This window comes from Bufo bufo, chromosome 5, assembly GCF_905171765.1.
Source record: "Bufo bufo chromosome 5, aBufBuf1.1, whole genome shotgun sequence".
Taxonomy (NCBI): domain Eukaryota; kingdom Metazoa; phylum Chordata; class Amphibia; order Anura; family Bufonidae; genus Bufo; species Bufo bufo.
In genome coordinates this window covers 339992750-340006863 of record NC_053393.1, presented here as the reverse complement: position 1 = coordinate 340006863, position 14114 = coordinate 339992750, and positions in this window count along the sequence as shown.

The following is a 14114-nucleotide window of genomic DNA, read 5'->3' as shown; positions in this document are numbered from 1 at the left end:
CATCACTAAGGGATATTAGGCGAAAATATCATCACAGTCGAACCGCCTGTGTCGGTATGTTCTATGTACCGTATTGATTCTGCTACATTGAATTGAACTCTATACTTATCGAACTCTGCTTCATCGGCTTCCGTTATATCAATTATACCAATCGGATTCTGCTATACCGGCTACGTCACACAACAGTGAATTGCGTATTCCATCTTGATTAGTGAATCCTTTCCCTGGTTAATCACGTGGGACGTCACGTAGACCGATACGAGGGATCACTGTGAACGAGGCGGCAGTGAACAAGCACGGGCCGAAAGCGAGGTATCCACCATCTGTAAGCGCTGTTTGAGCGTGGATTTTCCATCTTTTAAAATCGCAACAAGGACATTCCTTCGAACCATCTAGGTTCCAACTACTGGTAAAATCGCACAAAGCTATACGATTGTTTTTAAGTTGTCGAATTACTTTGCAGATAGGAGAAAATTGATAATATTTGAAAGCAAAGAGGTCACATTTATTGGAGTACTCCAGTTATATAGTTACATGTGTGAGCTCCGCATTATATTTATCTATATGTATATATGCTGATATGGAATAAGGTTATGTTTCAATATTTTTATACTTTTATTGGGATAATACATTTTCTGTATGCAAAAATACTGTGAGCCAGCCTGATTTATTATTGTTTCATTCAAAACTTTGCTTGAATGCTGTACGGAGACACGTCTCTACTAAGTTCTGAATGAAGCAACTTTGGATCTATGATCCAAAGCACGCTTTGCTCAACACTATGCGGCATATTTGCCGGGTTGCAGCCAGATATCCACTTGTCCTCATTACAGTTAATAGGGCCGGTGGGCATTCAGGTAGTGTTTGGCAATGCCGAATCCAGAGAGCGCTGGCAGGATGTTCCCAGTTGAACCACATGTCAGATCTCTTAAACGCTAGTGTGAAACTAGCTTTACGGTTTCATATAGATAATCATGGGGAACTTTTGATATTACTCAAATGGTCCACTTTAGTTGTTGTTCTATTTAACCGTTTGGTTGAGGGAATGTATGGAGCAGGCTGCTTCCCAGTATCATACAGCAGGCACCGGCCGCAATGATGGGGAACGGCGATCTCAGAATGGTTACCATGGCAGCCTGGATGCTTCTGAAACTTTCCAAGCCCGCATGGTAAGCTCCCTGCTGAACTGTGCATGACAGCTCAGCAGGGAGCGTGTCTGAATACCATTCACCCTAATAGATCTCTATTATGGTGAATAGGACAAGGGATCAAAAGATCCCATATTCTAGGCCCCTAAGGGGGCTAAAAGTTATTACTATAAAATTTAAAACAATAAAAAAAAAGTTTCAATTACTTCCGTTTCCCAATTTTACATATAAAAATATATTAACAGTAAAAAAATAAATATACACATATCAGGTATCAGCGCATCCGAAACTATTAAAATATTTGTAAAAATATCTGTGCAGTGTACACCATAGTGGAAAAGAAATGAAAACTACATGATTTTTTATATTTTTTGTCACCTTTACTCATTACCAAAAAAATGAATAACAGTGATCAAAAAGGTTGTATGTACTACAAAAATGGTACCAATAATAACTACAGTTTATCACGCAAAAAAACAAGTCCTCATACCGCTCTATAGATGGAAATATGAAAAAGTTATGGCTGTCGGTAAATGGCAATGCAAAGAAAATTTTAATTTTTTAAAGGTTTTTATTTTTTTTAAAAGGAGTAAATAAAATAAAAACTATACAAGTTTAATATGACTGTATTTATATTGAGCCGCAGAATAAAGATATCATGTTATTTTTAACGCAGTCAATATAACCCAACAAATATTTTTTTATTTTTTTTATTTTTGTTTTCAATAACAGACATTCTAATTTAAATTGTGCTCCTAAAAAATACAACGTATCCCATTAAAAAAAAAACTCATATGGCTATATGAACAGAAAATTTAAAAGGTTATGGTGTTTGGAATGTAGGGAGGAAAAAATGAAAATGCAAAACCAAAAATTGGCCCAGTACTTAAGGGATTAATATGCCAAATTACTTTTCACTTATATTTCTACAGACTTAAAGGGGTTGTTTCAACACACACAATATTGGAACACATTCATATTGGAACTTCCACAGCAATAATCTGGTCGTCACAGATCCGTTTCTCTAAACCTAGGGGAAACAGCTACAACTACAGAAAATTGCATCCAGCCAGATGTTTAGCTTACAGTGGACACTGCAGCTGAATGGCCATGTTCACATGTTGTGGATTTATTGCATAAACTGAAAGTTGTGCTGTTTGAATGGGGTTGTTATAATACATAGATGGTTATATAACACCCAATCTGGCTCTTTAAGGAAGGTTCTGAACAAGGGATCCTCTCTATGACATTCATATTGTCACGGATGGTGTACAGGAAACAAGACAATACCATATAAACAATGTCTCTCTGGATCCACAATTAAGGAACAAAGGGAGACCCCTGCAATAGACCTGCCGCTCTCCCTCACTGCTCAGCCTATGCGAACACCCCAAAGGTGGATGGCCACATATCCACGTTCCTCGGCTATCTATTACCTGAAGACCCTACAATAGTGAAGGGACACGACCACCGGCTCCCTACACTGACACGGAGGGAGTCAGGGTCACCTGGATCCAGAAAAGACAAAATAATAAATACATAAACAGCACTTATCTTGCAGACGACTGACGACTGGGAACTGGGAACTGGGAACAGCATGCACACACACTCCAGGAAGTTGTATCAGCCGCACACTACTGCATTATGGGGAGGAACTTAAAGGGTAGCAATCAGTCCAACTGCATGACAGCTGAGATAGACTAACGAGATGAGAAACTAAACCAAAACAAAGAAATTCAAGGAGGAGGATCTGAGAAGCTCCTGTGAGCGCTTCTCAGCTGTCTGGCTGTGACACATATGCTCTAATATGATAGATAGGAATTGTTGTTATTTTATTTATTTTTTTCATCAGACCCCTATCTTTTAGACAACTTCATTAAACTCCCCACACTAGTGTTTCAGACCTCCGGCAGGTTGTTTCCAGCTCTCTGGATCGGGCATTGTGGGATGTTGCCTAAATAGGCACTGTAATGGGGAAGTGACCACTGAGCTCAACCCGCTCCCCTGTCCCTGCCTACTTGCCTCGCAAGTCCTAGTGACAAGGGACAACTGGTCGGCAAGCCCTCAGCTAGGTAAGTGCAGGGAAGACAGACAATACATGCAACAGAGTAGTCAAACCAGCCAGTCAGATGCCAAGAGAGCAGCACGGTACCAGAGGAGCAAGCAGGGAATCGTCAGGAGAAGCCAAAGTCAAAACCAGGAGGAAACGCCAAGACTAACGGATGAGACAGACGGGTAATCACAACACGAGCAGGAGACCAACAAACCAGATAAGTATAATCGCAGGAAGGACCTCAATAACAGGCAATCTGTGGCCAGCGTCACATGACTCGAGTTCCAATACAGCCGAGCGCCGAGTGAGCAGCTCGGCACTCAGCCCTAGTGCAGTTACCACGGGAACGGGCGACACCGAGCACGCTGATGACGCGGGCTCGACCCGACTGTTCCTGCCTCCTGGAACCCTGCACAGAGCACACCGTGACAGTCAAAACACATGCTTTTTTAATCCCTTCTGTTAGTTATACATGTACTGTGTATCAGTATTACAGGTTACTGTTAACGTAAGGTCTAATTTATTGCTGTGGACTGTGTCGACAGAACTTTCCTTTCTGGATAACGGAAATCAGACTGATCCGTTATGATTGCCCATAGACCTCTATTATGATGGATGAAAACGTAATACCTCTAAACATCTCCGTTTTGAATTCCGTCTAACAAATTCCATTATTTTCCTTATTCCCATGTTATAATGGAAAATGATAATGAAATTTGTAACAGTGATGTGAACCCGCCCTTAAAAGGGAACCTGTCACCGGGATTTTGTGTATAGAGCTGAGGACATGGCTAGATGGCCACTAGCACATCCGCAATATCCAGTCCCCATAGCTCTCTGTGCTTTTATTGTGTAAAAAAAACGATTTGATACATATGCAAATTAACATAAAAGAGTCATATCCTACTTGTGTGACCAGAGAAGAGTCAAATTTTCAAGCTCTGACTCATCTCAGGTTAATTTGCATATGGATCAAGTCGTTTTTTCCACACAATAAAAGCACACAGAGCTATGGGGACTGGGTATTGCGGACTTGCTAGCGGCCATCTAGCAACCCATATCCTCAGCTCTATACACAAAATCCAGGTGACAGGTTCCCTTTAAAAATACTGATCAAATACTGATGCAAAATACTGATGATTTGAGGCCTTATGCTTAATTTGCAGCCGTTTTGGCCATTTACCCCGTATGTCTGAAATCAGTTTTTCTAACAAGGAAATAAGTCCTGCATGTAGGACTTTGATGACCTCTTTCACAAGGTCAGTATTTGGTCAGTATTTTGTATCCATATCAGTATTTGCAAGCCAAAAACAGGAATGGGCCCAAAACAGAGATACAATGTATTTGCATCTTTTCTGTGTTTTGAAACCACCCCTTCTTTTGGCTCACAAATACTGATCAAATGCTGACCAAATACTGACCGTGTAAAAGATGCCTTAAGGATGCTCAAAATACAGGATCTTTTCTGACGGATTGGAAGATTGAAAAAAATTATGTCAACATGGACAAACAGGGACAATAGTGGCCACATAACATGGATGGAGGCCAACAGCAGTGGCAGTAACAGGGACAATTGTGGCCCAATGACAGAGTGGAGGGGGGGGAAGCAGCAGTAACAGTGACAATAATCGCTCCATGACAGAATGGAGAGGGGGTGCATGCAGCAGTAGAATACAGCACAAGATGGTGGCAGATCACAGTAGTAGCAAAACCCAGAAATAGTAGTGTGATAGCAAGGCTCAGTGGCAGGCAAATTCTTTTTAAAATTTAACATGTACATATCAGTACGTCAAGAAGCCCCATTGTAGAAATGGCAGTAGACGAGTGGCATCAGGTAGTTGGCACATCAAAATGGTGACAGCAGAACATGGCCAGAAGTAAATGCCCATTTTGCAGAATATTCCGGTGTGGCAGCACACTACAGTATGTTTTAGTGGCAGCACATGATCTATTCTGTTGCATCAGGCGCCGTTGTCTGGAAATTCTGGTTGATCCACGCCTGATTCATCTTTATGAAGGTTAGTCTCTCAACATTTTGGGAGGAAAGGTGAGTCATCTTAGGGGTAAGTATACCCCCCGCCTCACTGAACACCCGCTGTGATGCCACACTACTGGCTGGGCACTTCAAGTTTGCATACCCAGCAGTCACAGGGATCTTGGATCATGGGTGATAGGGTTCAGTCCAAGTATGCCACCACCTGCTGGTTGAGGTTCTGCGGCATGTCCTGCTGCTACTGGGTGGTCTCTTCAGATGGCAGCTGAAGAAAAATGCTCATCAGAGACTCCGGACTGAAGTTGCTGCATATGGATCGGTGCTGCAACCACCCCCGTCCCACACACACACCAGTCATGGCAGTAGAGCGTGAGCGCAGAAGGTCTCCCCTGTCAGACCTTCCTGAGGACAGGCAATAGCCCTCGTAGGCAGGGACCAACTGATTATACAGCATGTCTCTATAATAGTCCCTTTTTGCACCCCTCTCACAAGTTCAAAAAAATGCCTCTAAGTAATGTCGGTTTGCGACTCTCCACCTGGGCTAGGAAAAATCCATCGGTTCTCTGAAGTGTGCAGAGTCAACTACATGGAACGGGAAGCACTATAGTACCAGCAACTTGGCCAGGTGCATGTTCAGCTTCTGCGCTGTGGATGAGTGCATGCATACTTTTGTCTTTTTGCAATCGTCTCAGTGATCTATTGCTGTCGAAACAAGTAACGAGGAGTAGGAGGAGCATCAGGAGCAATAGAGGACAATGAAGTCCGTATGTGTCCGTTTATTTTGCGGACTCATTGACTTGAATGGAGCCACGGAACGTGATTTGTGGGCAATAATAGGACATGTTCTATCCTTGAACGGAACGGAAAAATGGAAATACTGAAACTTCTGGACCTCTACGACCACCTTGGTTTGATGTCACTGATGTCAGGAGAGATGTTTCTCAGTTGGCAAAAACAGACATACACACAAGTATTACTGAGAAACACTCTAAATGTATTATGCTATAGCTTGGCCTGATATAGGCAGCAGAAAAGTTTGCATAACAACAGCGTTAAACCAATCATAAAATGATAAACATTGACGCCCATACAGATACTACCGGAACATCCTTTTATGGGTATGTAATACGTCACATATAAGAATGTACGCAGTTATGCCGAATGACCCTAAATGAGACAGAACATTTGTTCTAGTTCTGGGAGATTCCCAGAATGTGTCCTGAGACAGATAAGTGAACCTAACTCACAGCGGGGGGGATGTGCGTGGGTGAGATATTATAACAATTCTGTACATCATAGAGAAGACAAGATGGAGTCTCTTCAATCCCCTCTTAGAACCAAATTTCTTAGATAATATGGTTCTTACCTTTGCCATTTTCCCTGAATACCGCCAGATATTTTCTATATCCTTCATGTGAGTTGTCTTCAGGATTAGGAAGCAGAGTCTCATAAAATGACATATTTGATACTCCTTTCATTATCAGTTTCCGTACACATGGTATGATACATGTTGCAACTATTGCTATTACTATAATAATTATCAGGATAATAATTCCCAACTGTACAAGTGCCTGTTTCCAGGTAGTGAACCAGCCAAAATACTGATCCCAAGGGTTATCGATACCGGAGTTTCTTTTGCGCTCGATTGATAAATCCTCGAGTTTCTTTATTGCCAGTGTGACCTTACCATTAGGGCCGGTGTTGTTGGGTATGAACGTGCAGCAGGATGAGGGGGTCTGACAATATCTTACAGACACCACCTCTTCCTGCAAGTATCATATTGAGTACCATGCGGTTTTGAAATGTCATAATGGAATCTGCCTGTAACTCTTCTGCTACACCCTGTAACGCATCCCTGGTGTAGTTTACAAACCTTTGTTGATTATAGTAAATATAGTTTATCCAGTCCACATTTTTGTTGATTGTTATGTGGGGAATTATGGATTCAAATCCTGCTGCCACCTGACCTCTGGCCTTGAATTCATCAGGGATCCCTCTTGCGACCCCGATTGCATCAATATACACGTGTGGGTCAAAGCTACCTTTTGGGAGGGCACGACGGTTGCGTATATGTGTGTTGGTGTCTTTCTTCGCTGAATTTCAGGTTTGGGTTAGGTGTTCTATAGATGTAATTATTTTCCCTTATTACATGGTTATAAGGGAAAATAATAGCATTCTTAATACAGAATGCATAGTAAATTAGTTCTGGAGGGGTTAAAAAAAAAATATTAATTCACCTTAATCCACTTGTTCGCGCAGCCCGGCTTCTCTTCTGTCTTCTTTCTTCAGGACCTGGGTAAAGGACCTTTGATGACATCACTGCGTTCATCACATGGTCCATCACATGATCCATCAACATGGTGATGGATCATGTGACGGACCATGTGATGAGCGCAGTGACGTCACCACAGGTTATTTTCCTCCTGCACAGCAAAGAAGAAGAAAGAAGAGAAGCCGGGCTGCGCGAACAAGTGGATTAAGGTGAATTTAATTATTTTATGGTTTTTTTTTAACCCCTCCACCATTTCATTTTCTGAAGTTCTGCCTGTGCATAATGTTCAGAATGATAGGCAGAGGCGCATAAAGGAGTTCAACATATGGCTTGGTAAATGGTGTCAAGAGCAAGGATTTGGCTTTGTTTCTCATGATAGCTCTACTTGGAATAGAAAGGAACTGTACAAAAAAGATGGTTTGCATCTTTCTCTCAAAGGAACAAATGTACTTAGTGAACAACTCCAAGAATTTGCGAAAGAGTATTTAAACTAGGAAGGGGGGGGCAAAAGAGTGAAAATAAAAGAGTCCAATTGCCCCCCGAAACAATGCCAGAACAGGTCAGAAGCACAGAGGTTAAGAAATGATAAGCTCAGAGTCCTGTCTACAAATGCTCGCAGTTTAGGTAAAAAAATCAATGAACTTGGGTCAATAATGGCATCTGAGAATGTAGATTTAGTGGCTGTTACGGAGACATGGTTTAATGAAAGAAATGACTGGGACATAACCATACCAGGGTACTCTTTATACAGAAGAGACAGAGAAGGCAAGAAAGGAGGAGGAGTGGCCCTGTATGTGAAAGATAGCATTAAATCTAACCTAATACAAGTTGGTGAGGCCAACATAGAGTCAGTTTGGGTTACGTTGCAGTTTGCTAACCATGCAGTAACTCGTGTAGGTGTGATATATAGACCACCTGGTCAAGTTAAAGAACTAGATGATCTACTAGTTGAAGAAATAGCTAAAATGACAATGAAAGGAGAAGTTATCATTATGGGTGATTTCAATCTTCCAGATATAAACTGGAAAACCAAAATAGCTGGTAGAACTTGCAGTACAGATATTCTAAATTCCCTACTGGGGTTATCTCTACAACAAGTGGTTGAGGAGCCAACCCGGAGGGAGGCCATTTTGGATTTGGTATTCACAAACGGGGATTCGGTATATGATGTCATTGTAGGCGAAACCTTGGGATCTAGTGATCACCAGTCAGTGTGGTTTAATATAAGAACTGTGAAAGAGTCCCACCACACAAAAACAAAAGTTTTAGATTTTAGAAAAACAGACTTTTCAAAAATGAAATTAGTCATAAATGAGTCCTTATCAGACTGGAACGGATTACATGGAGTCCAGGAGAAATGGGACTACTTAAAAGGTGCATTATTGAAGGCAACAGAAAATTGCATTAGACTTGTCAGTAAAAGCAAAAAAAGGAGGAGACCAATGTGGTACTCAGCAGAAGTGGCCCAAATCATTAAAAATAAAAAGCTAGCATTTTGTAATTATAAAAAAACCCAGAGCAATGAAGATAAGGAAATCTACAAGATTAGGCAGAGAGAGGCCAAGCAAGTTATAAGAACTTCTAAAGCGCAGGCAGAAGAAAAACTAGCTCAGTCTATGAAAAAAGGGGATAAGACATTCTTCAGATATATAAATGAAAAAAGGAAATTAAAACAAGGAATAACTAAATTAAAAACAAAGGACGGAAGGTATGTAGAAGAGAATAAAGGGCTAGCCGACTGCCTTAATGAATACTTCTGTTCAGTTTTTACAAAAGAAAAAGGAGAAGGACCTCCACTAGAAAGAATGACTATTAAATCGTTTGATGCATGTATCTTTACAGAGGAAGATGTTCTAAGTTTGCTGTCTAAGGTGAAGACAGATAAGTCACAGGGGCCTGATGAGATACACCCAAAATTATTAAAAGAGCTTAGTGGTGAGCTGGCAAAACCGTTAACAGATTTATTTAACCAATCATTAGTAACAGGAGTCGTCCCGGAAGATTGGAAATTGGCAAATGTCGTGCCCATTCACAAGAAAGGTAGTAGGGAGGAATCGAGCAACTATAGACCAGTGAGTCTGACATCAATAGTAGGCAAATTAATGGAAACCCTATTAAAGGATAGGATTGTGGAACATCTAAAATCCCATGGATTGCAAGATGAAAAACAACATGGGTTTACTTCAGGGAGATCATGTCAAACAAATCTTATAGATTTTTTTGACTGGGTGAATAAAATAATAGACGGTGGAGGTGCAGTAGACATCGCATATCTAGATTTTAGTAAGGCTTTTGACACTGTCCCACATAGAAGACTTATCAATAAACTGCAGTCATTGAGCATGGACTCCCATATTGTTGAGTGGATTAGGCAGTGGCTGAGTGACAGACAACAGAGGGTTGTAGTCAATGGAGAACATTCAAAACAAGGTAATGTTACCAGTGGGGTTCCACAGGGATCTGTACTGGGACCAATTTTGTTTAATATCTTCATAAGTGATATTGCAAAAGGCCTCACTGGTAAGGTTTGTCTTTTTGCTGATGACACAAAGATATGTAACAGGGTTGATGTTCCTGGAGGGAAACGCCAAATGGAAAAGGATTTAGGAAAACTAGAAGAATGGTCAGAACTCTGGAAACTGAAATTTAATGTGGATAAGTGCAAGATAATGCACCTGGGGCGTAAAAACCCAAGGGCAGAATATAGAATATTTGACACAGTCCTGACCTCAGTATCTGAGGAAAGGGATTTAGGAGTAATTATTTCAGAAGACTTAAAGGTGGGAAGACAATGTAATAGAGCAGCACGAAATGCCAGCAGAATGCTTGGATGTATAGGGAGAGGTATAAGCAGTAGAAAGAGTGAAGTGCTTATGCCGCTGTACAGAACACTGGTGAGACCTCACTTGGAGTATTGTGCGCAGTACTGGAGGCCATATCTCCAGAAGGATATAGATACTCTAGAGAGAGTTCAGAGAAGAGCTACTAAACTAGTACATGGATTGCAGGATAAAACTTACCAGGAAAGGTTAAAGGACCTTAATATGTATAGCTTGGAAGAAAGAAGAGACAGAGGGGATATGATAGAAACTTTTAAATACATAAAGGGAATCAACTCGGTAAAGGAAGAGAGCATATTTAAAAGAAGAAAAACTACCACAAGAGGACACAGTTTTAAATTAGAGGGGCAAAGGTTTAAAAGTAATATAAGGAAGTATTACTTTACTGAGAGAGTAGTGGATGCATGGAATAGCCTTCCTGCAGAAGTGGTAGCTGCAAATACAGTGAAGGGGTTTAAGCATGCATGGGATAGGCATAAGGCCATCCTTCATATAAGATAGGGCCGGGGGCTATCCATAGTATTCAGTATATTGGGCAGACTAGATGGGCCAAATGGTTCTTATCTGCTGACACATTCTATGTTTCTATGTTTCTATGTTTCTATTTTACTAAGCATTCTGTATTAAGAATGCTATTATTTTCCCTTATAACCATGTTTTAAGGGAAAATAATATAATAATCGGGTCCCCATCCCGATCGTCTCCTAGCAACCATGCGTGAAAATCGCACCGCATCCGCACTTGCTTGCGGATGCTTGCTATTTTCATGCAGCCCCATTTATTTCTATGGGGCCTGCGTTTCGTGAAAACGCACAAAGTAGAGCATGCTGCGATTTTCACGCAACGCACAAGTGATGCTTGAAAATCACCGCTCATGTGCACAGCCTCATAAAAGTGAATGGGTCCGGATTCAGTGCGGGGAAAACTCGCCCGTGTGAAAGAGGCCTTACAATAACAAATAAAAATAGCCAGCTAATTAATAGATACAGATAGTAATTTCTTACGGACACATTTTTGAACACCTATACTTTGAAATTTTGGTTGACATTTACTACTATGTTGTTTATAAAAAAAGTAAACTGCTGAGAAAAAAATGAAAGATGTGTGAAATGTCAGGTCAGAAAGCTAATAATATAGCTTGAAATGTCATTTTATTTATTGAGTAAAAATATCAATGCTTGAGATTGTAATTCAATGATAATGATTGTTATCATTTAAAGTATAGGATCTTAATACAATTTTCAGACTAGTAAAATACAGTACATACATACAGTATTATTTATGTAAATACATTTTTCAAAAAACGTGTAAATTTTTTCTATTACAATATGTCGGTTTACCTCTCCAGGTGCTCTGTTCTTCGATGCAACTCTTTCCTGCTTTGCAGTGCTCTGGTCATGGGTCATGTACACATGCTGGTTCTGGCCCAGTGGCGTACCGCCAATATAGGCAGACCATGCCGTTGCTATGGGGCCAGCAGCACAGGGGGGCCCGGAGCGCACGGAAGGCCCCGCCCCCTCCGTTTATTTTAGACAGTACACAGACTTGTGGCGCAGGGGCAGCGGGCCCGCAGCACTTGCAGTTGATCGGCGGCACTCGCACCCCCTCCCCCTCAGCGTCTGGAGTCTTGTCTGACCTTCCTCTTGATTCATCCGGGCTGCGGGCTGAAAAAGTAATCTGCCACTGCCCTGCCGTGCCGAGTCCCGGCGAGAGCAAGTGCAGTGGCTCTAGTGAGTGCAGCCCAGACTGAAGGACTGCCCGCTCCTGACCAGACACGGACGGTGGTCTGTTGATTGATTGGTTGTGGTTGTGTATGGTAAGGGATAATGCAGCATTGCCAGTAAGAGAACTCATAGGGAGGGAGGAAGGGGAGGGGGGGCTCATAGAGGACAGTTTGCTTTCCTCGTACTCTGTCCTTTATGAGCCTCTCCCCTATGAGTCACCCCAACCCCTAATGTCCCCCAAAAATGCCCAGAGGAGTGGAGTAGTAGGAGGAAAGCACACTATCCTCTATGAGCCCCCCAACCCCTAATGCCCCCCAAAATGCTCAGGGGGGGAGAGGAGTAGGAGGAAAGCACACTGTCCTGAGCATTTTTGGGGGCATTAGGGGTTGGAGGGGCTCATAAAGGCTTATAGAGGACTCAGGAAAGGGGGAGGCTTACAGAGGACAGTGTGCTTTCCTCCTACTCCCCCCGGGCATTTGGAGGGCATTAGGGGTTGGATAACCCCTCTAACTCCTTGCTGCTTATGCTGAGTGTGCACATAGCCACCAATCATATTCCCCCAAGCCACCCATCCCCCAACACATCAGTCACCTTTAGGGGGGATATGATTGGTGACTATGTGCACACTCAGCATCAGCAGCAAGGAGTTAAAGGGGTTTGGGCTAAGAGAAGTGATGACAAAATGGCGCTGGTAGCAAAGGGGTTAAGATGTGAGGGATGGCCTACGTCTGGCTTTAGCACAGTGGACACAGGCAGGAGGAGCGATGTGTATGCGGGCTCCTGCCCTGCACTCGTTCAGCTGTGCTTGCATACATATTGCGCACTGTGTCCACTGTCCTGTGCCCACTCTGCTAAAACCTGACATAGCCCATCTATGCCCAGCTTTACAAAAGCAGACAGGAATGCATGTGTGTGTGTCTGTCCCTGTGTCTGTGTTTGTGTCACCATCACCATGCCCACAGTGTTCCTATGTCTTGATGCAGCTACATCAGGACATTCTGTGCGGAGCAAGAAGAAGAAGATTGAAGAGGAGGCAGCACTGCCAGCATGGAGTCTGTGGGAGAGACTCAGGGAGGGACACTAAGGACACAGGTAACACTACCACATGATCTACACTAGTGTTATCTGTGGTTTTACATAGGACTGCAGGTAACACTACCACATTAGTATCACTAGTGTTGTCTGTGGTTTTACATTGGACTGCAGGTAACACTACTACATTTTAGGTAATCAGAGAGCCATCACTGTGTTATCTGTATTCAGAGAGCTATTGCTGTGTTATTTGTGGTGTTGCATAGGACTACAGGTAACCTGTACTACATTATCTGTACTCAGAGAGTTATCACTGTGTTATTTGCAATGTTACATAGGACTGCAGATAAAACTTTCATGGAATATCCACAGTAGTTTCATAGATTCAGATACCACAGGGTTTTGTTCCTACGGCATTTGACTTGCCGCAAAACTGACCTGTGCCCTTCATTCTCTGGGTCAGTACGAATACGTACGAACGTATGTATACATTTCTTTATTGGCAAATGGGGGTGTGGCAGGGGAGGAGTCAGGGCGGGAGGTGAGATGGGCCAGGGCTGGGTAGTGGGCGGGGTTAGGGGGCCCAATTCAGATTCTTGCTATGGGGCCCAGTGATTTCTATGTACGCCCCTGTTCTGGCCTCTTAAAAGGTTTGATCCATTTGGTTTAATTGTATTCCTGACCTTGTTCTCCTGCCTACTGCCTGCCCTGACCTTTTAATCCATTCCTTTTTGCATGGATTAAGAGTGAAGAATGCACAATCCCTTAGCCTCTGCTCCCTAGTTTAGCCTTAAGTTAAATGTGTTAGTGCCCCAGTAGGCCTACATTTCCAGTTGCCTATTGTTACGACATTTGTCTACTAAGTCAAGCTAAACAGTATATTATTAAAGTTTTGGAGTACATAGATAGTAATGCATTTTCACAGTCCATCCGCCACCTTTCTGAAAGGATTAATAGGCACTAGTGTTGAGCACGAATATTCGAATTGCAAATTTTTATCGCGAATATCGCCACTTTGAGAATTCGCAAATATTTTGAATATAGTGCTATAT